Source organism: Lytechinus variegatus, chromosome 13 (assembly GCF_018143015.1).
Source record: "Lytechinus variegatus isolate NC3 chromosome 13, Lvar_3.0, whole genome shotgun sequence".
Taxonomy (NCBI): domain Eukaryota; kingdom Metazoa; phylum Echinodermata; class Echinoidea; order Temnopleuroida; family Toxopneustidae; genus Lytechinus; species Lytechinus variegatus.
The window spans coordinates 28,961,561-28,974,215 of record NC_054752.1 but is presented as its reverse complement, the minus strand read 5'-3'; the positions used below and the strand labels follow the sequence as shown (position 1 = coordinate 28,974,215).

Here is a 12,655-nt window from a genome sequence, read left to right as displayed (position 1 = left end):
ATTCTGTTTGGTTTGTTTAACAGCACGCGACGGAGCCTATTGTGCCCTCTGAATAAATAGAATTGTCCGAAAAACGCTGTAATGTCTTTACTAGGCTTTGTATATAAAAGGGGGAAGGGTTGAACAATACATGCAAAACACTTCAACATTTCTCGCGACCTTATTCCTAGTTCCCTGTATTATTTCTTCATACTCTTGGAGGGGGTTTCACGAAGCCCTTTGTCAGTGATTTTCTTTGACAACTATTAGCGATTGATATCCATGTGTGTGATTGACTGAGACAATCCTGTTTTGTGCTTTTTGAAAAAAGATTGATGAATAAAAAAGTAAACCGATTTTTGACCTCTAAGAAAGATTGGGGAATTCGCAGGTACGCTAGCTGCAACCTTTGTATTCATTATACCATCAAACAGAAATTAACCACTGCATTATTGATTAAAACTCCCAATTCCAGTAGCGAAATGAGCAAAGAATTTTGAAGGGGCTAGACAAAATGGTGGCTGTCGTAATACGGGACACTAAGAGGTCATGCCAATTCGGTAACACCCCCCCCCCACATGTATGAAGTGATCGGTGGTCCTAATTTCAGAAATTTCGTCATGCCACTTGGCCTTAAAAAACATTTTAATTCATTAATTTTAAGATAACAAAGCAATTTTACTCACATCATTGGGCGTGTTTCTCGGAATAAACGAAATATCAAGGAAACTCAGCGCAACACTTTCCCACAAATAACTGCGCGCACTAGGCAAAATTAGCATCACGCCCCCAAGCGGTCAAATTCAAACCTATCTTATCCCGACTTCTAACGTAAAAAATCCTTAAAACAGATACAGAAATTACAAAATTGTCATCCTGTACACGACAAAATGGATTATAACATTATGAGAGAGGTTGCACTTCAATCATCGGTCCGAATACGTTGTTGTTGTTGTTGATGATGATGATGGTGATGATGATGGTGGTGATGATGATGATGATGATGGTGATGATGATGATAATGATGGGGGAGGAAGAGGAGACGAATTAAATCATAAAAATATAATCGTGATTGATAATTAGCGTTCATTTTGGGGGAGGTGAACAGATTGTGGCACTCGGAGCATGTAACGACTGGAGAGAAAAAGAAGGCTGAGATGTTATTACTGTATAATAGTTCATCATCTTATATGATTTAATATAGGCATGTTATGGAAGACCAACTGAAAGAGAGAGAGAAAATGAGAGGTAATAAGGGGAAGAAGAGGAGGAGGTGGAGTGGGGAAGAGAGAGAGAGAGAGAGAGAGAGAGAGAGGGAGAGAGAGAGGGAGGGAGGGGGGGGGAGGGATGAAGAGTGTTGTGAAAATGGATGATTGAAAAACATCAATTTGGTACTCCTGAAAAATGACAGATGCGCTTTTGCCGTTGCACCGTAAGCGCGTAGTCCGCTATCGTTAATTCGGATTTGCATGAGTAAAATAAACACATTAGGCCCTATTGCTCTTGTCAGGTCTATGTCGTATATAGCCTATACAGTTTGTATCAAAAGAAAGGTAATCACAAAATGGAGAATTGAAGATAATATACTTACAAATTCATTAACTTTATTAAATACCTGAATATAAAAGAAAACGAAAATCCTATTTTTTTGTTGCTATCCCACACAGACACTATGGGTGAACAAAAAAGATCCCCAACAAGTTTTTGAAAGATGTGTAAAGTGAGTTGAACATAGCCTTCGCGGTCAGGTAGTAAAAACAAAAGAAAACAAACTATTTCAAATACCTTAGGTGATGCGTCCAATCGCTGACTCTTCGAATTATATTGCCACCTTTTGAATTAAGCCTTTAATGAATGTACTCTAAAAAGCTCATAAGGGCCTTACCATGCATAGTAACATGGATTGTATGATAGATTCTATTTAGTGTTTTCATTGTTAGTAACACGTAAATATGATGGGAAAAATTTATAATTTTGAATCACCCTTAATTGTATCATGTTTTTTTTTTTTTATTAAAATCAGTATCTTTACAAAAGATTATTTTTTTTAAAGAGAAAGCAAGTGTGACGAGGTGGCCGAGTGGTTAAGGCGATGGACTGCTAATCCATTGTGCTCTGCACGCGTGGGTTCGAATCCCATCCTCGTCGTTTATTTTATATTTTGCTCGTTGTCTGTTCAACATGGCATGAATCAATTTTGTCTCAATCCCCATTTCTCTCATTTCTTAGTTTCATATTTGAGAATTGAAAATTATTCAACTGATCGGGATTCAGATACGATGATAGATCAGTTTTTTGGTTAAGTATATGAACTTAAACAACATTAGACGTTACCAAGTAAAGGGGGAATTTTTGCCCGACGATGAGTTTGGTTTAATAAAAGCAGAAAAATACTTTTTAAAATGGACAAGGTTTCATGAAATCCATGAAAGAATAAGGGTGTTATTAATTTTTAAGTCTTTAATTGTGACGTCATATGCGACAAGCTCCGCTCCCCAATATACATATTCCATAAATTCCATTTTTTAACAATGGTACAGCATGAATGAAAATATTTTCTTTAATATGGGATATGAAATGATGTGTCTGATGAAATATTCACCGCTCAAATAAAATTACTTTCATTTTTTGGCTATTGAGAAATTTCCTTTTGGCAGTTAACGGATTTATACCGCACTTATGGAAAAGCTACTTGTATGTGACGTCGCAAAATATAAAATCTGTAATTCATTGACAGAATCCCATCAAATCTTCACCAATATATTTCTCTGTTTTCTGCTTTTATTCATTAAAAACATCCTTTATTCAGGGTAAATCTACCCTTTAGGTGGGAACTTTCTCATCTAGAATCTGGAAAGAACCAACCCAAACCGAATTATGCGCAAAATGTATTCATTCCGATTTTTATGGAATAATATGAATCAAATAGTAAAAATCTAAATTAATGATTTCGGAGTGGAGTAAGCCAGACGAGGTGGTCGAGTGGTTAAGGCGATGGACTGCTAATCCATTGTGCTCTGCACGCGTGGGTTCGAATCCCATCCTCGTCGCGCGGTTTCTGTTTTCTTTCTTTTTTTCCGTTCAACATGGAATACATCCACTCACTTATCAAAATCCATTTTATACATTTCTTGGGACTTGAAATTTGCGTAGAAACCGAAAACAAAAGTGCGGATTTTTTCAACCTGCTTCATATTTGGAATATGAACATCCGGTAACATATTGGGAGGCTGATTTTTTTTTGTCATTTCTTGAACAAAATTTCAAGAATATAAACTTAACGATTTCACGTCTTCTTTTTCTGCTCACCAAACTCCATCAGTCTGTATCACAGTTGGCACAAGTAAAAGAATTAAGCACATGAACTTGGAGCAAGCAGGGTTTGATAAAAAGTATTTTATAGCTAGAATATATATGAATTCTGTTTGTCGAAAAATGAAGAAATTCGCCAAAACCGAATGCTCCTTGCTACTGCACAACCGTATTCGTGGTTTTCATGACAATATGTATTCATTCCGATTTTTATTGAATAACTTTAATAAAATATTGAAGATTTTTTTGATGATTTTGAAGTGAGTAAGCAAGACGAGGTGGCCGAGTGGTTAAGGCGATGGACTGCTAATCCATTGTGCTCTGCACGCGTGGGTTCGAATCCCATCCTCGTCGCGCGGTTTCTGTTTTCTTTCTTTTTTTTCCGTTCAACATGGAATACATCCACTCACTTATCAAAATCCATTTTATACATTTCTTGGGACTTGAAATTTGCGTAGAAACCGAAAACAAAAGTGCGGATTTTTTCAACCTGCTTCATATTTGGAATATGAACACCCGGTAACATATTGGGAGGCTGATTTTTTTTGTCATTTCTTGAACAAAAATTTCAAGAATATAAACTTAACGATTTCACGTCTTCTTTTTTTCTGCTCACCAAACTCCATCAGTCTGTATCACAGTTGGCACAAGTAAAAGAATTAAGCACATGAACTTGGAGCAAGCAGGGTTTGATAAAAAGTATTCTATAGCTAGAATATATATGAACTCTGTTTGTCGAAAAATGAAGAAATTCGCCAAAACCGAATGCTCCTTGCTACTGCACAACCGTATTCGTGGTTTTCATGACAATATGTATTCATTCCGATTTTTATTGAATAACTTGAATAAAATATTGAAGATTTTTTTTTTGATGATTTTGAAGTGAGTAAGCAAGACGAGGTGGCCGAGTGGTTAAGGCGATGGACTGCTAATCCATTGTGCTCTGCACGCGTGGGTTCGAATCCCATCCTCGTCGCCAGGTTTATATTTTTTCCGTTCAATACATCCACTCACTAATCAAAATCCATTTTGCCCATTTATTGGGACTTCAAATTTGCATAGAAGCAGAAAACAAAAGTGCGTTTTTTTCGACCCGCTTAATATTTTTAATATTTTGAACATGAACTTCCGGCAACATAATATGCAACCTACTGGGAGGCTGATTTGCTGTCCTTTCTTGAACAAAATTTCACGAATACAAATTAATCATTTATGTCATTTTTCTGCTCACCAAACTCGATCAGTATCACAGTTGTCACAAGTAAACAAAATTTAAGCTCATGAACTTGGAGCAAGCAGTGTTTTGATAAAAAAATCGAAACTAGAAGATTTATGAACTCTGTTCGTCGAAAAATTAAGAAATTCGCCAACACCGAATGCTCCTTGTGCGCACATGGGAGCGCTACCACATTTCACCATCATGACCATCATTGATGTTTTTTTTAATCACATTTCGTATTTTATTTGCAATTTGCAATCGGGATAAATTCAATATTATATTTATATTAGTGGAGCATAAGGGACGAGGTGGCCGAGTGGTTAAGGCGATGGACTGCTAATCCATTGTGCTCTGCACGCGTGGGTTCGAATCCCATCCTCGTCGCGAAGTATGTTGTTTTGCCTTTTGCTCGTTCAACAACGCACATAACGGCGATGCATTTATTGAAAGTCATTTCGTCCATTTCCATGAACTTTAAGATTGGGAATTCAAAATAGTTCCACTGATTACGCAATGATTCAGATGCGTTATTTTATCGGTGCATCAACTTTTTGTAAAATAGCTTATATACCAATGGCGGATCGAGGGGGGGGGGGGGGAACAGCCGGCCCGTCCCCCTATTGAGAGGCACACACTGTTGAAACAGAAGTGTGCCCCTTTTTGAAAGTGAAGATCTTTTTTTTTTTACTTTTTTTGCTGTTAATTTTTTTTCTTGGACGAAATATCATTAAATTTTGAGTTAAAACTTTTTTGCTTGTCAATTTTTTCCTCGGGAAAATGTGCCAACACTTTCGAAAAATGCTGGATCCGCCCCTGCTATATACGGACTCGAAAAAAAATTAAGCACCCCAAAAAGAATTATGCAAAATGTGGACATTCTACCGCAACTCTGTTCATTGTTTTAATTTTTTTATATAACATTATGTATTCATCACGATTTTAACTGAATAAATAAATAATGCCAAACGTTATGAGTCATGAACTAAGTAAAAGAAAGATTATGAAACTAGTAACACTTATAAGAGATAAAGTAAATATGACGAAACACAAATGTGCGAAGGTGTTCGTCAATCTGACAGAATCTAGTCAGCTTCTTAATCATTTTCATGCACTCTTTTCATTTCTGATACGTGACAGCCCATTTATGACCTTTGGACTTTGGGTATTGTGAATAATTCATGTACATTTTTCAAATTGTCATTGTCATTATTTTATATTGTACTTGATTTTACTAAGAATAATGGATCGTAAGCAAGACGAGGTGGCCGAGTGGTTAAGGCGATGGACTGCTAATCCATTGTGCTCTGCACGCGTGGGTTCGAATCCCATCCTCGTCGCGAGGGATGTTGTTTTGCCTTTTCCCGTTCAACATGGCATGCATCCACTTGCTTATCAAAATCCATTTCGTACATTTCTCGGAACTTCAAAGTTGCATGGGAACAGAAAATAGAACGTGGGTTTTTTTCAACCTGCTTCATATTTTCTACATGAGCATCGGTAGCCTGCTTTGCTATCAACGGGGAGACCGATTTTTTGTCCTTTTTTGAACAAATTTTAAGAATACAAACTAAATCATCTCCTGTCTTTCTTTTTTTCTGCTCACCAAACTCCTTCAGTCTATATCAAAGTTGGCACAGGTAAAAAAATTTGAGCTCATGAACCTGAAGCAAGCAGTGTTTAACAGATTAAAATTTATTGCTAAAAGACTTATGAACTCTGTTCGTCGAAAAATAAAGAAATTCGCCAACACCGAATGCTCCTTGTGCGCGAATGGGAGCGCTACCACATGCCACCTTCATTGTTTTTTAATCACATTTTGTATTTTAATTGCAATTTACAATAAGAATTGATTAATTATTGTATTTTTCTTGGCGGCGTATAAGAGACGAGGTGGCCGAGTGGTTAAGGCGATGGACTGCTAATCCATTGTGCTCTGCACGCGTGGGTTCGAATCCCATCCTCGTCGTTTATTTTTGTTCTAAAATCGAATTCATTTAGAATGAGTGCTCAGTGTTCTTATCAAGGTCAAGGAATCCTTATCAAATTGACCAAACTACCATGACTACTGAAATCATTTAAAGGGAACTTTGGATTTCTTATTCATGACGCGAAATTTTTATGAATTTTGGGAATCAGCCTTATATGCATTCGTCGCAAATCATTAATTTCACAACCGTTGTCAGGAAATTTAAGGTTTTTACCGAATTCGAGGTGCGCAAATTTGAACTTCAAAATTCTGACGTGGCACACTCGATGAAGAAATGGAAGAACTATTTCCATAATAAAGCAATTTTTTAACGATCGAAATACGATTGCAGTACATCCAGTATCGACAAATTGCGGTAGTATTGTGGCACTATTTTACTTTGCTATACTACGTTCGTCACAAAGCGAACACGACGCAGAAAAAGGAAGAGGGAGAAGATTCCGCACCGATGAGCTAAGTTATGAAATTTAAAGCTCGTTAATATGAATGCAACTTTATTGTCGTATTCCACAATCACACTCTAAAGAATATATTGGGTAAAATGCTACGTGAGGGTAATTGTCCAACCAACGTTGGGTATTTATTTTTGGACATTTTTTATTTATCCAGTGTGATGAAAATTTTGCCCATTCTAAAGTAATTGCTGCTTATCTTTTAACCTTACTGGACAATATGCTTCCCGTATTGGGTGAAATACTGCCCAAACTTGGTTGGACACATAAATACCCTCATGCCGGTTAAAATTTTATCCAATATTTTTAATAGTGTAGTACCAACTATCACTATATAGGAGCTAATAAAATTATAATCAGTGTTTTTTTGTGTGTGTGGAGGGGGGGGGGGGTGAAGGAGTCCTCATTGACCCCTGCTTTTGCTTGAATGTCATGAACTTTTTTTGATGAAAAGTTGGGGAGTTAGTCTGATCACCCTCCTTCTCGTAAATGTTGGGGTCATCATTGGACCTGATGAAAACGAACATTATTTATACTGAAAAGATGATCATATAAAAAAACCCAAAACAGATGGAAAAGGTCACCTGATGTGAAGGACAAACAATACCGATTATTCATCTTCATTTCTGTGAACGGTTTTTCGTAAAAACTGACACTGGGTAAGAATTTAGATTAATTGGTGATTTTTATTGTTGATAGTCTCTATTAGAATTCTAGTCCATTATTTCATAATCATAACGTAGTGAGAATCCTCGAAAAGTGATCTGGGTAGTCAAGAAAATGCCCTAGTTTGCAGCGTGACAAGATTTGTGTAAATCATTACAAAGATGATTACAGTCAATAACATTTGATCAGATTGTAAATTTGTGAGTTGTTATGGTGAGACGAGGTGGCCGAGTGGTTAAGGCGATGGACTGCTAATCCATTGTGCTCTGCACGCGTGGGTTCGAATCCCATCCTCGTCGTTTATTTTTTCGTTTCTTGACCCGATTGAAAACATGCATGCATATATTTTAAGTAGAATTGTCTGAAGCAGTCACTTAATATAATGACTGATTAAAAAAAGATATACGAATGTTGGCGTCATTGCTATAGCGGAGTATTGTCTTTTTGCATGTTTTGGTACTTCGATTACTTATTAGTTATGACATGGACCTAGTTGTAGGTACATAGTTATGAATAGTGAACTTCTTGTTTGGTTTTTGACCGCGCTCTCATTAAAATATTATATGCGCCAACGTTACCACGAAGCAGACAGAATATACCCGATACACACCCCACCCCCGATACGATCGGGAGTGAGCGGGTCAATCAACACTCCAGCACCCCTGTTCCATATTTCTCCCCCTCGATCTCCCGCGGGCCACCAATGATGTAACGCGAGACCCCGCCGATAATCGCTCCGAATCCTTCAGGTACTGCACAATAGGATGTGTCTCTTTTGAACTTGGACTTTTTGACTTTGGTTAACATTTCTTTTTTTAAAGGTGTACCCTCAAAGATATCGAATATTGGTGGTGGCAAGAGTACGGCAAGAGTAGAATTGTCATGATACCGATATAATCGTCTAAGGTTGTCAGACATTCATTAATAGACCCGTGACATCAACCCGTGATCCGCTCATAATTATGACGGGTTCTTTTTTGCAACATGCTAATCGTAATTCATTAAAATAAAAAAAAACGAAAATTGGGAACAAATTGTATGAATAAGCATCATTCCATTAAAAAATGATAATATATAAAGAGGTACAATATGACCATAAATACCATTGACGTGCGGACATTCTGGAGAGGGGTCACGTACCCCTTGGAATTTTCAATACAATTATTGTCTCGAAAAATGACCGATGATTCTCAACAGAATATCTTGCCTGTCAATCTGAAGATTTATTTAGCAGCTAGGCATAATAACTACAAGTGAAAGAAATGGCTTAACAGTTTTGTCACCATCTTTAAGGTTCAAGTTACTTCATTCCAACGCATATATGAACTTGACAATATCTTTAATATTCTTATACAGTGGCATGATTTTTTTCACTGGGGGAAGACATACCCTGTTGAAACAGTACATTAAAGTCATTCACAAACACACATCCGACTGCCGCATCGAAACCATGCATTAATAATCGAACCCAGATTCGGGGATATCGAGTTGTTAGGTGCTACTACTTTGCGGGGGCAACCAGAGGAAATGGATTTAGTCTGGGTCTTGTCTACAGGAGGATGATGGGGGGGGGGGGGTGGGGCGCGATCGAGGAGAGTGAATTAAATCGTTCATGTCTATAATTTTTCTATCGAAATTTATTTTCCTTTTCTGTCATCTACCACGGATAATATGCGTCTATGATGCAATGCTTTCTTTATATAATAAAACAAAATATTCTATTTTTATATTTTTATGCGAATATTAAGAGGAAACGACGAAATTAGAAACACGAACAACTGCTAATCATTGTAATGAAATCAATTCTAAATATCTGTGTAATAATTGTAAACAAAGGATTTCACTTGAAAGTGAGAATGTCAGCTTCTTCCTCATTCTTGACTTTTTTGCTCTTTCTCTATATGGCTTTTGTTTTCTTCCCTCTCTCCCGTTTTACAAGATTTAATTCACAAATGCCTAATTTGCATAGATGTCGGGTGGAGACAACAAAACCACCACCACCACCGTGGTCCTTCACTAGCACCTCACCTCATCTGGATACGATAACGACATCGACACGGTTAATGAATACCTCAACGGTTTCGACGACCACGCATGAACGGAGTACCTGTCATCGACCCTCCCCTAGTACAACAACGTGCTCAACGACGCATTCAAAATCGATGCGGAAATCAGATTGCGGCCAGATAAAATGGGAGATTCCTCGATGTTAAACGGAAGTGCAGCATTTTTGGGGGGAGAAGAAGAAGTGCAAGGGGTCAAATCAAACAAAGATAATTGTTTGCAATAAATGTATTGACATTACAAGGTCTTTAGCGCAGTGTAGGTACTACACTTTTCTTTGCATGTTTGTAAAATTGTAATTGTTTTTTATGCATTGTATTTGTACTTTTTATATTGGTCAAATAAACAATAATAATAACAATATGCATGGATAATAATTCCCTTATTCAACTCATAGAAAAAAAGGGATATTAGAGAGCTCTATGCTAGTCCCATATTTGGAACCTTTAAAGTTCCTTAAACAAGTTCTAAATTACCTTAAACAAACACTTTGGACTCTTTATATGTTCCTTTTGAAACATTTTAAGGTTCTTGAGCACTTTAAGAACCTTCATAGAAACCCTTTTTCTCGAAGGGTTCCAATATGGACCTCGTTGAGATTTTTTTCAAACAGTAATAAGAATAAGGAAACGAGATCGAAGAAACGAGCTGGCTGTTTGTAAATTATTAGGCCTATTACAGTCAAACCTGTGTTAGTGGCCACCTGTCTATAGTTGCCACCTGCCTATAGTGGCCACTAAAACTGATTCCCATGAAGGAAGATTGTGTGTATAAGAACCTGTCTATAGCAGTCACCTGTCTATAAAGGCCACATTTTGTGTTTACCTCGGGTGGTCACTATAGACAGGTTTCACTGTATATACAGTTATGAAAATACATCTCCAGGCGGTTCCACGAGAGGGGGCAGTTTGGGGGGGGGGGGGGGGCTTGCAAATAAACGTTTCATCATAAAAACTCTGGTGAAATATACAATCTCAGGTTAAAACGCAATTCGGCCAATGAATTGAACACAGAAACTCTGGCAAAAATATCCTAAGCTTTTATTGTCCTCAATCTCTTGGTAAAAAAGTACAAGTATGGTGCAACTAGGTGAAAAGAACATGCTAATAGTTGAGCTTTTCAGATATATTTTAATGCAGGGTGATCGTCAGAATATTGTGAAAAGAAATATATTAATGGACAAAATATGCAAGTCACCATATGTGTTTTCTTAGCCCATACACGCCTTCATCTAATTACACCAAAACTTTGATCCGGAAAATCAATCAGGCTTACATAATGTCAAACGGTCGTACTCTTTTTCGTAAAAATCCTTACTTTTCTTCCCTTCTCTCTCTATATATCTCCCCCTCCCCTCCCTTTGTCGTCTCTTTCTCGTGTGCCTTCATGTTTCTCTCTCTCTGTTTCTCACTTACCTACATTCTTTCTCTCTTCCCCTCTCTCTCCTCTCCATACTACCAACATGGCCAGAATCTCTCGCGTTGCCAGGCAAGACAAAAGATGGTATATACCGGAGATTGAGGGGGGTCTGTTATGGTAAACATGTGGGGGAAGTTAACGACTCTGTCGCGTGCCAGTATCGTCATCAGTTCTGCCTTCTGACCTTGTAGAGATAGATTCACTGTCCTAAATCTTCTGTCTCCTCGAGTAAACATATAGCTTCCAAATGCTCATCATCTTATTATAGATTACTGGTATTTCCTTTGTCCGCGTTATTGTCTCGGACCTGGGCCCAACTGCAGGAAGGTTTGCAAACAAATACAACTAAAAAAAATCAATCTCAACTCGAATTTCAACCAATCTAATGCACGTATTCGTGACTGGCGATGGTTTAATTCCAAGTCTTTGCGCAACCGACCCCTAATATGGCCTCTTGTATTATCTGTGGTTATGTCTTAATTTTTTTTATATACAGATCGATTCCAGATTAGGGTTTTGTGATTTATTTATTTTTTTGAGAAGTTGTCAACACCATTGATACCTTGAAATTATATTGGTCCATTTCCTTTTACGTTCATGAGTAAGCCGAATGGTTTGTTGATATTTTGATGTGATATCTTCCTGTCAAACCTATCATCTACCAATCTGATTTGTTAAAAAATATATCGGTATAGATGTGGACGTATATTATACGTCAACATTTATACCGATATATTTTTTAAAAATTAATGTTTTGAAAGTATGCATCACAATAGTGATGAATATTTGTCCTAGAAATCACGTCTCTTAATTTAGGAAAAAATATTATATGAACGGAGGGTTAAAGTAAAGTGAGAGGACAAAATGAATTAATTCAAAACAAAAGTAAGACAAAATAAAAGAATCTATTCCTTCAACAAAGCAAAGGTTTGCTAAATAAATGCCGTTGATAATCTACTCAAATCAGGTTGGTTTACTCTGTCTGGTTCACTATTAGGTGCCAAATAACCAATTGGCTACGATTGGACCGATATGCAAACAAGCTAATGTAATAAAAAAGCAGTGTGAAGTTTCAAACTTTACATTTACTCCACAATGGCGAATCGGGATGTATATGGACAATGCCGAAAACAGAGTTATCACACGTTATTGTTCGAAATAAAATGCTAAATTTAAATCGTCTTTGAAGTCTTGAAACAGGAAGGATATTCCTTGAATATGTAGTATATTTTTCTGATGATCTGTGGCATGTTTTAAACGCCAGCGACGGCCTCACAGTCGAGTTTTATAAATGCTTTTGGAGCAAGATAAAAGATATGTTAATGAACAGTTTAAATGAAGGACATATAGAAAGCAGCAATTGTCTCCAAGTCAAAACATGGCCATGTTGGCGTTATTGTTTAAAAAAGGAAATAAAAACCTTATTCATAACTGGAGACCGATATCAATCCTAAATGTGGATTACAAAATTCTTGCACAAGTTCTTGCCAGACGACTACAAAATGTAATAACAAGCATAGTATCATCCGATCAAAATGGTTTTATTAAGGAAAGGTC

The 12,655-nt window shown here is 37.1% G+C and overlaps 8 non-coding genes across 8 annotated transcripts; all 8 read left to right on the top strand.

Annotated features, from left to right (window-relative positions):
• Positions 1-2,045: 2,045 nt before the first annotated feature.
• TRNAS-GCU lies at positions 2,046-2,127 on the top strand. Its single transcript has one exon. It is a non-coding gene; the product is annotated as a tRNA-Ser (tRNA).
• An 820-nt stretch (positions 2,128-2,947) lies between these two features.
• TRNAS-GCU lies at positions 2,948-3,029 on the top strand. Its single transcript has one exon. It is a non-coding gene; the product is annotated as a tRNA-Ser (tRNA).
• Positions 3,030-3,563: 534 nt separating this feature from the next.
• Positions 3,564-3,645, top strand: TRNAS-GCU. The gene has a single exon. It is a non-coding gene; the product is annotated as a tRNA-Ser (tRNA).
• Positions 3,646-4,185: 540 nt separating this feature from the next.
• TRNAS-GCU lies at positions 4,186-4,267 on the top strand. Its single transcript has one exon. It is a non-coding gene; the product is annotated as a tRNA-Ser (tRNA).
• Positions 4,268-4,812: 545 nt separating this feature from the next.
• On the top strand, positions 4,813-4,894 carry TRNAS-GCU. Its single transcript has one exon. It is a non-coding gene; the product is annotated as a tRNA-Ser (tRNA).
• Positions 4,895-5,765: 871 nt separating this feature from the next.
• On the top strand, positions 5,766-5,847 carry TRNAS-GCU. The gene has a single exon. It is a non-coding gene; the product is annotated as a tRNA-Ser (tRNA).
• Positions 5,848-6,394: 547 nt separating this feature from the next.
• TRNAS-GCU lies at positions 6,395-6,476 on the top strand. The gene has a single exon. It is a non-coding gene; the product is annotated as a tRNA-Ser (tRNA).
• A 1,356-nt stretch (positions 6,477-7,832) lies between these two features.
• On the top strand, positions 7,833-7,914 carry TRNAS-GCU. The gene has a single exon. It is a non-coding gene; the product is annotated as a tRNA-Ser (tRNA).
• The last annotated feature ends 4,741 nt before the right edge of the window (positions 7,915-12,655 follow it).